At 38.2% G+C, this 16,281-nt stretch overlaps 1 pseudogene; it reads right to left on the minus strand.

Annotated features, from left to right (window-relative positions):
* LOC145470539 (uncharacterized) overlaps positions 1-3,133 on the minus strand; it is a 3,583-nt pseudogene extending 450 nt beyond the window's left edge.
* Between the last annotated feature and the right edge of the window lie 13,148 nt (positions 3,134-16,281).

Raw genomic sequence — 16,281 nt, forward strand, 5'->3', positions numbered from 1 at the left:
GTACTGTCCAAGATTTTGATAAACAAGTCCCAAGTTGTCATAGCTTAGTGCCACGTCAGCGTGTTCCACGCCAAAGATCTTTCTCTGAATGATCAGTGCTTTCTCGTGGTACTCTTTTGCTACATTGTACTGTCCTAGAGCTTGATAAACAAGTCCCAAGTTGTTATAGCTGGCTGCTACATCACTGTGCTCCTCGCCAAAAATATTTTTCTTGATGATCAGTGCTTTCTCGTCGTATTGTTTTGCTTTGTCGTACTGTCCAAGATCTTGGTAAACAAGTCCTAAGTTGCTGTAGCTTAGTGCTACGTTAGCATGTTCTACACCAAAAATATTCTTCCAGATGATCAGTGCCTTCTCGTGGTGTTCTTTTGCTTCATTGTACTGTCCAAGATGTTGATAAACAATTCCCAAGTTGCTGTAGCTTGCTGCTACTTCAGTATGTTCTGCGCCGAAAATCCTCGTTCTGGTGATCAGCGCCTTCTCGTGGAATATTTTTGCGTCATCGTATTGCCCAAAATGTCGATAAACAGTTCCCAAGTTGTCATAGCTTGCTGCTACATTAGAATGGTCCTCGCCGAAAATGTTTTTCCCGATGATCAGTGCCTTCTCGTAGTATTCTTTTGCTTCATCGTACTGTCCAACATGCCGATAAACAGTTCCCAAGTTGTTATAGCTTGCTGCTACATTAGCATGCTGGTCGCCGAAAATTTTTTTCCAGATGATCAGTGCCTTCTCGTAGTATTCTTTTGCTTCATCGTACTGTCCAACATGCCAATATACAAGTCCCAAGTTGTTATAGCTTGCTGCTACATCAATATGCACTTCACCAAAAATCTTTTTCCTGATGATCAGTGCCTTCTCCTGGTATTCTTTCGCCTCGTTGTACTGTCCAAGCTGTCGGTAAACAAGTCCCAGTCTTTCATAACTTGTTGCTACCTTGAAATGATGCTCACCGTAAATTGCATTGTAAATCTTAGAAGCCTCGTCATGGTGTGATATTGATGATTCATACTGGCATGTCATTGATAATGTTAACCCATGCATATCAAAGATGTCTGCTTTAATTAAGTCGCCTTCTCGAGTGCTACTTGTGTAACGAGCCAAATCATAAGCTGATTTGGAAAAGAAAAATGCGTTTGATAAGTTGCTAAGCTCATAACTCACGGAGGCAGTTGAACAAAGCCACGACGCGACATTGTCAGCAGAAATGATGGGTGCTAACTCCCTCAACAAAACATCGTTTGTACCAAAACTATAAGTAAGAATTTCTTGCAACGCTTTGCAGTGAGTCGTTATCCTACGTAGCATTACGCAAACGTGCCCACTTTCATGTAAACGATTCTGCTTCGACTTAATAAGGGAGTGAAATACCTGAACTGCTACAGATAAACACTCGCGTTTCTGTCTGACCTCCATCAGTGACATTTTCCTGAGTACTTGATGAACAACGTTATGTACTCTTAAATAACCTGGTGCCTCATCTTCACTGTATAAACCCATAATCAAGGACGAGTTTAAAATCTTTGCTTTGATTAACTCGTCAGTCTGTCCCGAAGTGCGAATATTGACAAACGTAACAGCTGCTTGAACTGGGAGAGGTTCCGAATCACATAGAGACAAAAAGAAAAATGTCTGGCGAAGAACTTCATCACTTTTCACAATGCTCTCTAACGCCAGTCTAATTGCAGCACTCATTGTTTTTAAATACGCTGGATTCCTATCGGCAAGGGGTTCCTCTGTTACTTCACGATCGCCTTCAGCAAGTCTTTCCAAGTAGTTTGCCCAGCCATAGGTTGGAGAACCATGACTTACAAATTGCAAGTAAAATGCAGCGGCTGCTAAGGCAAGCGGCTGATACTCGAGAACCTTCGCAACGTCCTGAACTTGCTCCTCAGTGGAAATTTGCGATACTTGTTTCAATAGCTCTACTGCGTCCTCGGGCTGCATTCCTACACTGAGTGACTCATGGTAAGTATGAGGAGCATTTGTAGGAATTGCACTGGTATCCTGAGTTGTAATCAGCACTTGACCATGACCCCATTCTTCACTGGCGGTTTGAGGCAGGTACTTACAAACCGCGGACAGGTCAACAACGTTGTCTGCTATTATTAACCACTTTAAGAACTGTTTAAACTTCGGCAAAATTAAGCAGTGGATATGCTTAATTGTTTCACTGGGGCAGTTTACTTTCGTGGTAGCCAGGTTAGCTAAGCTGTATTCGGTAATTCCCAATTGTTTAGCCAGACTGATGTAGGATTCAGCCAGTGCTTCAAGGGTTTGCGCATTCAGGGTTGCAACGAATGTTAAGCCTTCACTTTCACTTGATGCTATTTTGAAGAAATCCTCTCCAATTTGACGCGCTAGTTGAGTTTTGCCACATCCAGGATTTCCTGAAAAATAAATGGTACTGACTGTTCCTTTACTTCCATCGTCAAGCTCTTGCATTTTCGCCACAATCCTTGTGACGTCATTTGAACGTCTGATGATTTGGTGAGATGGCTTGAAAGTGAGATTACAGAAAGACTCAACTTTGGAATAAATCTCTTGCGTAAGACATTCAACTTGCTCTTCCTTTCTCTGTATCGTGTCTTGTGCAACTTGTAAATCAGATTTGACTTCTTTCAATTCTGATTGAAGATTAGCAACCTGTGCCATCAAGTTGCTTACTTCTGCGGTGGGAAAGCTCGTCTGGTTCTTAACCGCCTCTATGTCACTGATCGGAAGACTCAAAGAGTTGAATGCCAGCAGCACTCTTCCGACATAGCCCATGAATTCAGCTTCAGCGAGTTTTGCCTCGCTGATATGAGCGATGTCATTTCGGACTTGACGAAGATCATCGACCTCTTTCCTGATTTTTGCACTCAACGTTGTGCCAATGCTATCTGAGAACAGGATCGCGAAAAACAAACAACTACAGTCCCATTCTGCCGTGTTTCCGTTCAGTATAGTTGCCAGATATCGCGCATTCTTCGAGTGGCTTTTTCGAGTCTCCTTATTATAAAAATCTGAACCATTTTTTGGCGTGTCTTTCCATTCTCCAGGTGTTGTTCTGTATAGAAAATTCCATTCTTGCTTGAAGATTTTTCGTAGTCCTTCTGGAACCAAGTTAAAGGCGATGTAACAAATTCGAAAATAGTTCAGTTGTTCTGAAGTGTACTCCATTGTGGAATGATCTGTTGTAAGGTATACCATTAGGTTGTGGTTACAAAGATTTATGTGGAGGAGAAAATGGCCAGTTTATTCTAGAGATGCTTTTTCTGGCCGTTTGGACGAACTGGAGCAAGTTTTCTCAGAGCTTGTGTTTATGCCTGTCAGTGTAAAGAAGACAACAAGACGAACAATTTGTCAAGGCGGACTATATCTTATCTGGTACAACTAAATACTAAACTGAGAGTTTAATGGATCTGATAGTTTGTCACGTTTTTACGCATAAAATTTGTTTGTTAAGTTCGCATAATTACTATTCGGCGTTGTCGTGATAGATCTTTAATGGTATTTTTTGGCAATTTTCCCACAGTTTCACCCATGCATACACTGAGCCAGGTGATCTTTTCTTGACCACTTTAAACAAATGTTACTCAAATGCAATATACTGTCGTGACATTAGCTGACTTTATCTCCGAAAACGTACGAAATGTCTAACACGTGTACGTACCTCAATGTACATGCTACTGTTGAAATTATGACTTTTTCAAGCCGGTTTGATTGTTAATTTCCGCTTTTTTTCAGATTATGGTAATGAATATATGACAATGCAATATAAAAATTGAACTTGTTTGGGAGAGGTCTGAAAACAAAATTAAAGGAACAAACAATGAAACCACAACTGAGAAACGGACTATGAATTTGAATTAAACACCAAGTGAAGTTAGCTGCTTCATGCTACTAAAAGACGCGAGAAACAGACTCCCTTCGGATTGTACACAAATGATTCGTTCCCAATCAAGCATAAACTTATGTACTTTCCACTAGTGGCTTGTTGTGTTTGTTTAAAAGTCAGGCTGAGTATTTCTGTAGTCAATGAACAAAAGCATCCACTGAAGTTATGGTAAGGTTATGCAAATAATAAAGCTACCTTATTAATCCTCATTTATAACTATCGTTAAATTAAAATACCGCGAAAAATCAAGATATACGCCCAAGCTTACTAGTTGAGGTATCAATTCTCTTTACCAATTTATAAACAATTCTTTTCCTGTCAGTTGTGAGAATTTAGTGTTACATCAAAACATCGTTGCCACCAGGTTGCTTGCCAACACGTTAATGTGGTAACTCGAAATAAACTGTTTGATTTTCTAAGAAACGAAAGACTTTAGAACGACAAAAATACTAAATACCTGGAACAGACTCCGGGTTTCTTAGCTGTTTGATTGGTTTTGTTCATTTGTTCACTTGTTTTTTCTTCAAACGATCAAAATCTGCAAAGACAATTGCAATGAACATTTTAAATATGAATGTCGATAGAACCTTCCTCATTGAAACAGACTTACTAAAGTGTTTTAGTACAAATAGCGAAATGCAAATCTGTTACCACATTGTTAGGCAATTGACAAAGTTTCTATCTTGTGATGTTTCGGTTCAAATCAACACCAAGTAATCTCTGCTAAATTCTTCTTCTTTTTTTTTCTTTACCAAATACCTCTGAATAAATCAAAATCAACGTCAAAATCTGAAAGCTTCAACAGAGAAGCAATATTAAACTTCAGAGTGACGCGCACTTCATACTTCAGTTCACTTTTGAGAGTTAATTCTTGTGTAGTCACGTAGCCTTTATTGGCGTCATAATAATCAGATGACAGTTTCGGCGATAAATCAAAGCCCTAATGACAAGAGATTGTGAACAACACATTAAACCAGCAGACAGTCGATGGCTATTTTTAATTGAGTTTCGATACCGAATGCAATCCGACGTACGTAGTTTGATCTCGAAATGAAAGATAACAATGAAGATGGCAAGTTTGTTGGGATCAGAAAAATAACTAAATACGCGCGCTGATTGGTTGAAACTCGTATTTGTAACATAGCGCGCCCACCCTACCTAATTTCTATCGAGTCATTGTGGTAAAAATCTTTACTTACGCACGGCCGTGAGTAAATAACATGACGTGTGCCGTTTCATTTTAGCTGCAAAATTCCCGTGGAGTTTAGCTACGGGTTCCTTTTGCTAAAATTTTGGCAGTGTGAACATTTCATTTTCATTTCATTTTATTTATTTATTCCATTCTAAAATTACAAAGATAAATATAAAGTAAACAAGTACATGTTAGAGGAGAAATGGAAAAGGGCAAAAATATAGCAAGCTAATTAGCTGCCCTTGTTTAATTGACAATAATAATTAGGATAAAAAAGTTAACTTAACATAGGAGAGGAAGAGGTATGAATTAATTAATGAATTAATACTGAGCAAAATAATACTGGAAGAGTGCTTTTTTAAAACGTTTTCTAGTCGCTAAGTTACGTATAGATAAAGGAAGGTCATTCCAATAGTAACATCCACTAACAGTGGGGCAAAATTTCCTTATATTTATTATTATGAACATCATTCCGAACAATCCAAAACCTACTTCGAGCCTTTGACTTTTGCCGAGCTAAGATGTTTACGAAAACTAGTATTTTGACTTTGTTTGCCTACATTTTCATTGATTCGATTTAAGGAACCAGATGAAGCGTTTTCTTCAACTGCCGCTCAACCGATTGTGGCAATTTTCTCCTTCAACGTGGCCTTTGAGAACTTTTTAGTCAATCACAAAAAAGAACATGTTTTAGGAACCAATTTGTCGCTCTGTTTAAAAAGAATTGGTTCACTTGACTTCATGTTTTTAGCTGTTCGCATATCGAGTTATGGATGCACTTGGGAAGTTTGGAAAGCACTCAAGAAGCTAGGGTTGCTCGAGGCGCAGCCTCGAGCAACTCTTACGCTTCCCTCGTGCTCTCCAAACTTCAAACGTGCAACCATAACGCGATACATGCACGGTAAGCATAAACCAATTCTTTATCTTATTTAACAATTAAACTACGAGTCCGTGTTTTCTTTGAGCGATTATAGTTCAGCACTAGATTTTCTGTGATTCGTATTGGTTTAAATTGACCACGTTACGCAATAGTGTTCATCGGCGGACAGTCACTATCAACCCAGAGTGCCTTGGCTACCGTGGTCAAAATAAAGATTGCCAATATTTGTGATGCCGGCCGGGGGGCTAATTAATGTCCCAAAGGAAGTTTCAAACAATGTTGCCAAGCAAGCACAAAACTAGGGGCTTTCCCTTGTTGAAGATTTCATGTCTTGTACTAGTAAAATAACATTTTGTGAAATTTGTGTGTTATTTCAAGAAGCCGTTATCTATTTTTGTGATGTTGTGTAAATGTCTCGGAAACAAACTGAAGACTAGATATCTTAGAATATCGTTTTCTTGTGCTGATACAAACCCAACAATCTCGTGATAATCAAGTTATTTCCTACTCTTTCACTTACAAGTTTCTAGTAGAAATTTCCCATCTGACTGATATACATTCAACTGAAAGTTATTTTAAAGAAATTAAAAGAAATTAAGATGCTCGTTTTACTTGGTAGTAAACGTTTCCATTCTATCCTTACCATGTAAACATCAGACGATGAAATTTCCATTCGTGATCAGACATTGAAATGTAAAGTTGTGGTCCTCATGAATATATTTAGATGATCAAACTCCTACCTCCTGGAGCCTCGGCTCAGAGCTTTTACCTTGAGTTTGACGGTCTTCTTCAAGAACATCCCTGGGCGGATTCAAAAACTTCACGATCAGACGGAAAGAAACTGAATGTACTAAAGAGGCAAGACAAATGAACAAGAAAAATCCGACACCGTCTCACATTTCATACCTCAGTTCCCTTTCTCAAAACACTTTTTTTCCAAGTAGACACGAGACCCTGTTGAAAACACTAAAGTGATCAATGAAAAGAGAGCTTCTTCGCCGAAAGTTCTTGATGGGTGGCCTGTCAAGGCGACGACAACCACCCTGTGTAATGTCGTCTTCTACTCATCAGCCATTTCCTCGCTGGATCATTTCGCCATGTCCATATTTATTTACAGTACCGTATAAATAATAGCAAAACAAATCGTTTGAATTCTCCTCCATTAATCTCCCGTCCGTTTCTCGACTAAGACTTTTAAACACGGCTTAAATCATTCGGAAATGCATACAGCTCATCAATTTTAATTGTGATTTTCAATATTCTTTTACGGCAGTCAAGTGCAGTCAAACATGTATTAAGCGGACACCTTCCGAAAATGCACTAATTATATAATTAGCTTCTAAACATAGTACATACAGAGGTCACTCGTGTGAAAATCTAGTTAATGTAGATCATTTCTGCAGCAAGAGTACTTGCGTCATAAATGCAAAGACCAAATGACACTGCTAATAAAAATTAAAACAAACCACTCCATATGGAAATCGTTTCATCTTGAGGTCTCTAGTTTTATTATGCACAAAGTTCAGCTCATTCATAGTTTTTAGCATATTTATTATTTCCAACGAAGGTACTCAGCCTTTCTCTCTCAAGTCTCTCAAGAGCAGAATGGCACAAGACGTTATGACATAAATGAAACAACGCCTCTTACCCGACTGGTCGAACACGAGCATGACGTCCTTCAAAGACATGTATATATTGCAAACAACGTTGGCCAGCATTATAAACAGTGCCACATGAAATTATTGCTCAATAGCATATTTCGAATGGTCAAATTTCACCTGCCATATTGAATTCATCTCCATGTTAAAACCATCAGCAAAAAGGATTACCTTGAAATGCCGAAAACCTCTTCTTCTAGCCTCAGCTTCCTCTCCGTATATCAGTTAACAAAACAAACCATGCTAAATAGCACGACTTTATATCCCAGGCAAAATTCTTTCACCCCTGGTGACTCGCCAGATGAAAATAGCAAAGGCAACGGACCTTTCTGCTACAAACTTATTCTCTCACGTGCCACCATTACTGCTATTTTATCACCGGTTATAGTGGCGGGCAATTTGATGATTTGGGCATCAATTTGGAAGAAGGCGTTCGTGAGAACACCATTCCACATTCTGCTTAGTAGATTAGCGTTCACTGACTTGTGTAAAGGCCCGGGGGAGGCACTGCCATATATGGGCTATATAGGTATGTGCCGCTGTGAAGGGTATGGTTTTCAAGCAGTTTACTCTAGGATAGGGTATATAAATCAGAGTATTTGGGTCTAGAATAGGGTATCATTTTTCCCAAATCTGACAAGTTGGTTGAAGATTTTATCTAGACTAAGGAAACCAGGAATTGCCACTCAAAAATATATCAAAAATCAAATCGGCAAGTTTAAATTTACGCAAATCAGCCTCAACAGTGTCAATAGATGGGGGGATTGGGGGAGTTTACTCTAGTATAGGGTAGCAAAATCCAGCAGAACTAGTTCTGGTATAGTCTAAGGGTTCCAGGGTCCCAGCGACACATCCCCACCCAGAAATTCCCAAAGTACCCCCCCCCCCCGGGTGTACAGGCCGGGTGTACAGGACTCATTGCTCAGCCAATGTCGTGGTAGGCTTGATGTACATTGTCACGAAAGATTACAATATTGCCATCTACTTTGCTGCCAAAACAATTCTCCTCATAAAACTGATGTCCATTGAACGATGGCTGTACATGTCTCGACGATCCTTGGTTACGTCGTGTCACGGTTGTCTCACTGTTATCATAATATTGATCACTCCGATCCCCTCAGTTGTTTTTCGTGTTTTAGCTAATCATAAACACAGCTATAGTAATAGCATAAGTGTCGCAATCTTTGCAACCATGCTCACTACTTGCTATCTCACCACGTCTTTTGCCTATTCTAAAGTTTACCGAATCATTCGTCATCACCGACAGCAAGTGCAAGAAAACGAAGCATGGCATAATTATGGTCAGTAAGCAATAAACCTTGCAAAATACAAGAAATCTGTCACCACGATGCTATTTATTATAGCGTTAATTTCTTTTTGTTTTATTCCATTTGTAGTTTCCAGTGGAATCAAAATAAGTCTAGACCAGCCGAGAATAGAAACATATGTCGGTGATAGCGTGTCCGTGATTCTTTTATTTTTGGTCGTCTGCACTCAACCCTGGACTCTACCAGTGGAGAATGGATGATATTCGCCATAGAGTGAAGCAACTATTGTGTAGGGACACCTAGAGAAAACGTCCAAGAAATCTCTCATCTCGATATCATGGATTGTATGTATTCTTGAATGCGGTTTATCTGGAAACGCTCTGAGCATGGATTAGGCCTTATATATAGAGTTTATTAGAGTTTGTAAATATTTAAACCGGACTGATTGATAAAGAGGTCCTAAATTAATTTACAAGCCGACGGGCTCATGTAGTGGGCATCCTTCTAGAGAGACGGTACCTCTCTATTGTAAGTAAGCAACGAGAGCGACGCGATAAACAGCTTGTTAAAGTAAATCAAAATGATGTGATGACTGTGTACTATGTGGAAATAATCTCCTAAAATCTAGACTGAAATAGCTATTTCTTCCAATAAAGAAATAGGCTTTCGTAAAGAAATAGACTTTGATATTAACCAAAGGGATTTTTTTCAAGAAAGACGCCACATTTCTGACATTGCAATTTAACTTTATTTACATTTTTAGCATCAAGGTTTTATTTAGATGATACCGTGTTGAACTGCCACATGATGCTCACGTGAGCAAAGAGCTGACACAACTACATTTAAGCGACCGAAGCTCGCTTGAACTTATTTTTTCCTAAGAGAACGAACTATCCTATGGTATTTCTTACAGACCCCACTAGATAACTTAACTGTATTTTCTTTCTTAATTTTTTTCCTAGGAGAATGAATTACTCCATGAAATTCTGTTATGGACCTCTTCAGATAATTTAACTGTATTTTTTTTAAGTTTTGTAACATCAGAAAGAAGACAGTTTTAACTTTCACATTCAAATTCGACAGACATCCGTCATCTTCAGTGCAACAGTTATTAGAATCTATTCAAAATTTTGTGGCCATGATAACACTTTCAAAGCACGCATGCAAACACGTTACCAATGTTCAAGGACAAGCATGTACGTTTTTCACCAAAGACATACAAATACCAATTTTTAACATTTACAGTTATAATATTATGCTTGGTTGTCAGATTTAACGGTGGAGTGCTAACTTCATCGACTCTTACCTCACACAATAGTCTTAATTGTATGTTTGTTTTCCCTTTCGACATCACGCCACCTTAATTTAAACTGTAAATAAACATGCTGCTAGCACGATTTATGTATTTTGCCTTCAGAAATCACTTACCAGCATCCTCATCGAGATAAAGTTCGTATTCCCTGTTTTGTTGTTTCAGTCTAATTTCTTGACTTTTTTTATCGTATCCCTTTCATTATCTCATAGCGTAATCCTAAACCGGCACTGCTGCGGCGCGCTCAGTTTGAACATGCTCTATAAGAAACCGTAGAAACATTAATAAAAGAAAGAAATGTTCCCCAAGTCTCTGCAAAGGAAAACTTTTCTTGGAATTGACTTTAAAATAACATTTTGTATTTCCTATAAAGAACAGTTGTTTCTTCACCACATGTTTCTGCGACCAGTACTGAAAATTTGATGAAGAGATATGGTGTTTAATGGTGCTTTGAATTGCTTGTTTTTCCTGTTCAAAGCCATTTTCATCGTATTTCATCAGTTCATATTTACCTTAAGGCACAGAAAGGAATAATTAATCATCATGCGGAGAAAGTGCCTTTGTAATCATTTTTCCTGTTGTATTGAGCGAGTACAACTCATTTCCTTTGCGAAATTAATACTCTCGCTATCACGGAAAGAAAAGTAACGCCAAGTGCCTTCGCTGAATGATTGTTCCAATTTTGTTGCCATTCTGTACTTTAACGCAGTTCATTAATGGAAACGCGGGCCTTTAAAGGCAAAATGGAAGGAACTTTACCCACTAATTGAACTTAGATTAGGTCGCTGTTTGTTTTATCAGGCGGAAAACCTCAAGAGGTCTTTGTTTGCGGTCCATTAACTTTCCTCAAACATTTTTGTTCGTTGCCATAACGACGGAAAAATTTGTTCATTTAAACCGAGATTAACCCATCACAACTGATTATCGACGTTGGTGACCAAAGACAGGTCATGTTCAGTAACACTTCCACTCAGCAGCAAGCGTTTCCCTTTTCTTGTAGCTCGGTCAATGAAAACTGGAGAAATGCATCCTTTTATTACAAAGCTACTATTTCGACTTCCGTATTAATCGCCGTTTTTTCACCGGTGGTAGTTGTGGGAAATGCACTCATATTGGCAGCAAATTTTCAAAAGGCGTTTAAAAGAACACCATTCCATATCCTTCTGAGTGGATTAGTAATCTCAGATTTGTGCACGGGACTCATCGCCCAGCCTTTCGTTGTTGCAATCAATATGATTCACTTAACACAACTCAAAGTAGTTTGCGACAATCCCAAACTGTTTTTGGCCCTATTTGGAATTGGCAATGGAAGTGCAACTTGCATTATTACCGTTACAATTCTCTTTATAACACTAATATCCATCGAACGATGGCTGCACATGTATCGACGATCCGCCTTAGTTACAGCCCATCGTGGCTGTCTTACAGTAGCCACGGTTTTGATTCTACCAATACCCTTGATTGTTGTGCGACTTTTTTAGCGACCTAAATTCAGAATCTTGTAGGCGTGAAGTGTATACTACGATTTGGACCCTGATGCTCTTTTGTTTTATTACCACGTCATTTGCCTATTTCAAAGTTTACCAAGTCATCCGCCATCACCAGCAGCAAGTCCAAAAAGATGAATCGTCTCAGAATTTTGGTCGACGGGGGATTGATATGGCAAAATACAAGAAATCCGTCGTCTCGATTCTATAAATTCTCGTCCTATTTTGACTTTTTCTTACCTTTTGCTGTGTCCTCTGTAATGTTTGTTTTCTTGGGGGATTGTTCAGAGTTAGGTGTTGCCTTTAGTGTGTCTATGGTGCTTTTATTCTTGTCTTCTGCACTCAGTCCAGGTCTTTACCTTTGGATAATGAGCAGTTGTTTTGAGACTGCCACGTGAGGGTGCGGCTTCGATCTAAGTGGTTTGCCGTAAATACAGCCCGGCGGCCAAGGTTATTCCCAACAAAAACACTCAGCCTTTCTCTCGCAAGAGGAGAACAGCACAAGACGTCGATATACATAAACGAAACTAATGCTCAACTCCTCTTATTTGAATGGTCGGACATGAGGATCCCTCTCAAACACATGGGAAGGTTACAAAAAAACTTTGACAAACATTATAAACAGCACCAAATGAATGTACTGCTCAATAGCGTTCATTTGAATGGTCATACACTAGGGTTTCATCCACAGACTTAAAATTTAGAGCCATCTTGTACAGCATATACAGTACTACACGAAAGTACTGCTCAAAGACTTCCATTTGAATTAATTTACATCACGGTAAGAGAACCAATTGTAATGGGAAAGACACAAACCACGCCTCAGTTTTATTGTGAAAACACAGAAATCCCCATTACAACGATTTTGAAATGCTTGGAGTAACGATAGACGACAAACTAGAATTTCAAAAGCAGGTAGCCAAGGAAAAGCTTCTTAGCAAGTTGCCGTACTCAATTAAGCGTATGAAAAAGATGCTCTCCTTTGAAACAAGAAAGAACATCTATTTTGCATATATCTTTCCCCACTTCAACTATTGCTCTGATAGCTGGCACTTCTGCAGTAAAAGTGCCGGTGCAAAACTGGAAAAAGTAAACGAATTTGCCCTCCGATTTGTTTTTAATGAAACACAAACGCACTACCAGGAGTTACTTAATAAATAGGCTTACCTTCATTGACTAATCAAAAACTCGCAGAACAAGTGTGTTCGGATTTAAAGCTTTTAATTACGATAATGTTCCTAAAAGCATAAAAAAGTAATCAGATTTTAGAAACCGGACTAAATACGATCTGAACTGACATTCTAAAACTGCGTAAGGCCAACACCACAACCTACGGACTGAAATCGTGGCGTTACCTAGCGCCAAAGCCGTTGAACCTGCTACCAGATTCACACAGAACCATTAAAACTTTTAAGGCCTTCAAAACAGTATAAGAAAAATTGACCATTTGGACCTTTTAATCTAACCTACTACTTATCGTTTGTTATCTTATTCATTGCACATATCATAATCGCTTCTAATTTTTAGCATAACGCGTAAATATTTTAGAATGCATTTCATTATCCTGACTTTTTCAAAATTTTATACATATATTAGAATATTTAGTTTTATTTTTAATTTTAATTTTTGTGAAATACCTGTAAAATAATTGGTTTGTCATTTCATTTAACACCTGAATAGCTAAGCATATAACAAAATAAACTTGTATTGATATTGATTTGATTGATTTTAAGATCAACCATTAGTCAGTCATTACCTTCTCGTTGTCCGAGTTAAAAAAATTGTAATAAAAGAACTATAGCATGGTTTATCTAGACGTCGAATCTATTTTAAAGGATTATTCGAGGACTTTTTATGCCGGAACAGCACAGCAATTTAGAATATAGAAAATATAGAATGCTCAAGGCTCTATTGAAGGCAGGATTGCTTACAATGTTACAATTTAACTATTTTATGAAAATAGAAAACATCTGAAAATTACTGGAAGTTGTGAGAAATAAAGTTAGAGACAGCCGCTCATTTTTTAAAAAAAATTCCGGTGACTAAAACTTGTCGCTTATGGCGGCCGTCATGTAATGTATTCGTTGATTTCGGAAATGTCAGCAAAGCACCAAACGTCACTCAAAAGTAATGAATCAAAATAAACAAAATAATGCTAAATGACGTACAAACGTAAAAAATACATTATTAAAGTCAGATTTTGTTCATAGAAAGAAAATTCAAAATTTAGAATATGCATTGGAAACATTAAAGTCCGAGTACGATGACATGTATTATTAAATTGTTCCCAAATAAAGGTACGATTAATGTAAAATAGTAGAGTTCAGCAGCTTTCTGTATGATATTGCAAAACTTGTAGACAGTTTCACAATCTTTCCCCCTGTTATGAGAAAATTCGCCATTGCACAGACATTTCTTTATTATTTGGAAAATTATAGAAAAAAAAAACCCAACAGTAGCCTCTTTTCAGCTAACTACTAGAAATCTTAAGTGATTGTTCTACTTTGTACTTTGCCGATTCTTTGTACAGCTGAGCGTGTGCAACGCTGTTTCACTAACTTTCATTTGGAAAACAAGTAGTTCGTTATCGGGTCATTTGAGTTTCTTTTTATTATTAAAATCTACCTTCCGTTCCCTCAGAAACTAGCCAGCTGAACTACTTTTCACTAATGAAGTTTTATTAGTTTCCTCGGAAGTTAGCCAGCTGAACTGCTTTGCACTAATGGAGTTTTAATGTTTTCTATTATTTTCATAGGATAATTTTTCCTTGCTGTCGGTAACACCAATTCAGAATTTCAAATATAAGTATCTCACTTTTAATTTCCTAAGTTTGTTCTATCTTAATCTCAGCCTGTGTAATTTTAATCCTAGCACTCTATTTCTAATTTTGGAAGCCTCGTGGTGTTGATTAGAATTCGCTACCTTAATTAAGTACTTTCCGCTCGTATTGTATACTTGAAGTTACATTAGCATATTGTAAACACTTGACGTGCAAAGGATGATATATAAGCAAGTACGTTTGTAAAGATTATTCGATTTTACAGCGGCTACTCCGCCGAGTATGTCAATTTCACCTTCGACGTTAGAGTGCAGAATAAACTACTGTTGGACCAAGTTATGTCTCTTCCTTGACGTCCGTAGTGAAGACCATTGAAGTAGATCCTCGTGTACCAGGAAATCGTGACGAATTTCCGTTCCCGCAGCCAAGCAGTGCTCTCCAGAGTTAGATTCCCCCAGTTGTCAGTTCAAGTGTCCGCTCAGTCCAAAATTTACAGTGTTGCAGGAAAAACTTATCGTCACAGTAGTTTACCGAGAAAACCTATCGTCACACCCCTTTGGTCTGATTAGAGTGAAAGACGTGGCATGTAAAGGAGGTCAGTCACGGATTTTTTTGGCCACATACAAAATAACCTTTAAATTGAAGGAAACCTGAAAATATTTGTTTACTAAGATGGAAATATACGAAAGAGATAATAATACAACATAAAGGAACAAAGATGGTTACGGATGGAGAAGATTAACACACATTTAGGCTAGACATTTCAAGATGCACAAATCGTAAAGTAGCTCCAGAAACTGGATAAAATATTTCGATTTTCGTAAAAGCCACGCACTTTTTGGTGCGCTAATATCTGACAAACATTTTAACCAAGTTTCGTTAAAATCCGATAAATCTACATACCCTATTAATTCATTTGAATAGAGGTAATTCACGCAAAAATAAACCTCCAGTTTTCGGCCTCGAAAAAAATTCACAGTTTTCGTACCTCACTGAAGCAGTTGTCAACGCCGCCATGCCGCCAAACAATGAAACGCAACATAGAACTCCCCAGCGTGGCTCGTGAGGGCTATAGGAACGCTTCCCGGGAATGAATGTGCAATGTTTATATTCACAGTATATTTTACATTGGGAGTAGCGAAGTCTGCCATGAAACATTCAGCAGCTTAAAAACTGAATCAGCAGATAAAATGGTAAAGAAGGAAAAGGGAAAAAAGAGGAACGATAGCCGAATAGCCTTAATTAAACGGGCCTACTCGGCGAGCCGAGTCGAGTACGAACAATTATACATTCAGTAAAAAACTAGATGCTAATAAGGCAGTAAAGAAATATGACCTTCTAAAAGTAGGTAATTTGGGATGGTAGATTTCTCTTCAAAATTTGGCAAAAACTTTTGCTAGGCCCCACTCTGCCAGAACCTTCTATGCCAAATCGACATACATAAATTGAAAGACCCTTTGCAACAAAAACACACCATACAATTAATTAGTGGCTTTATTTGTTTGTTTTTATGATGGTCCAAACTTACCCCTTCAAAAGCAGGATTTTTCATATTCTGGAGGCCTCAAATGGGACCTCCCCTGAAAGTTTTGAACTAAAAGTCAGAGAACTAAACCAACTTGCATTTTGGAATATCTCACTAAGGCCAATTTCTGGAGCAACGTTCATCAAAATCGGCCGACCCACATTTCCAACCTCTGGAACCCTTTCTCAAACAATGCCCTTCATCCTCATTCATCCGGAGGACCTTCATAAATATGAAATAGTTAAATAATCAGAGGTGGCTGAATTACAAGTTCATGCTGGTACGAAAAGAATTACTTTA

The sequence above is a fragment of the Orbicella franksi genome, chromosome 15 (genome assembly GCF_964199315.1).
Source record: "Orbicella franksi chromosome 15, jaOrbFran1.1, whole genome shotgun sequence".
Lineage (NCBI taxonomy): Eukaryota > Metazoa > Cnidaria > Anthozoa > Scleractinia > Merulinidae > Orbicella > Orbicella franksi.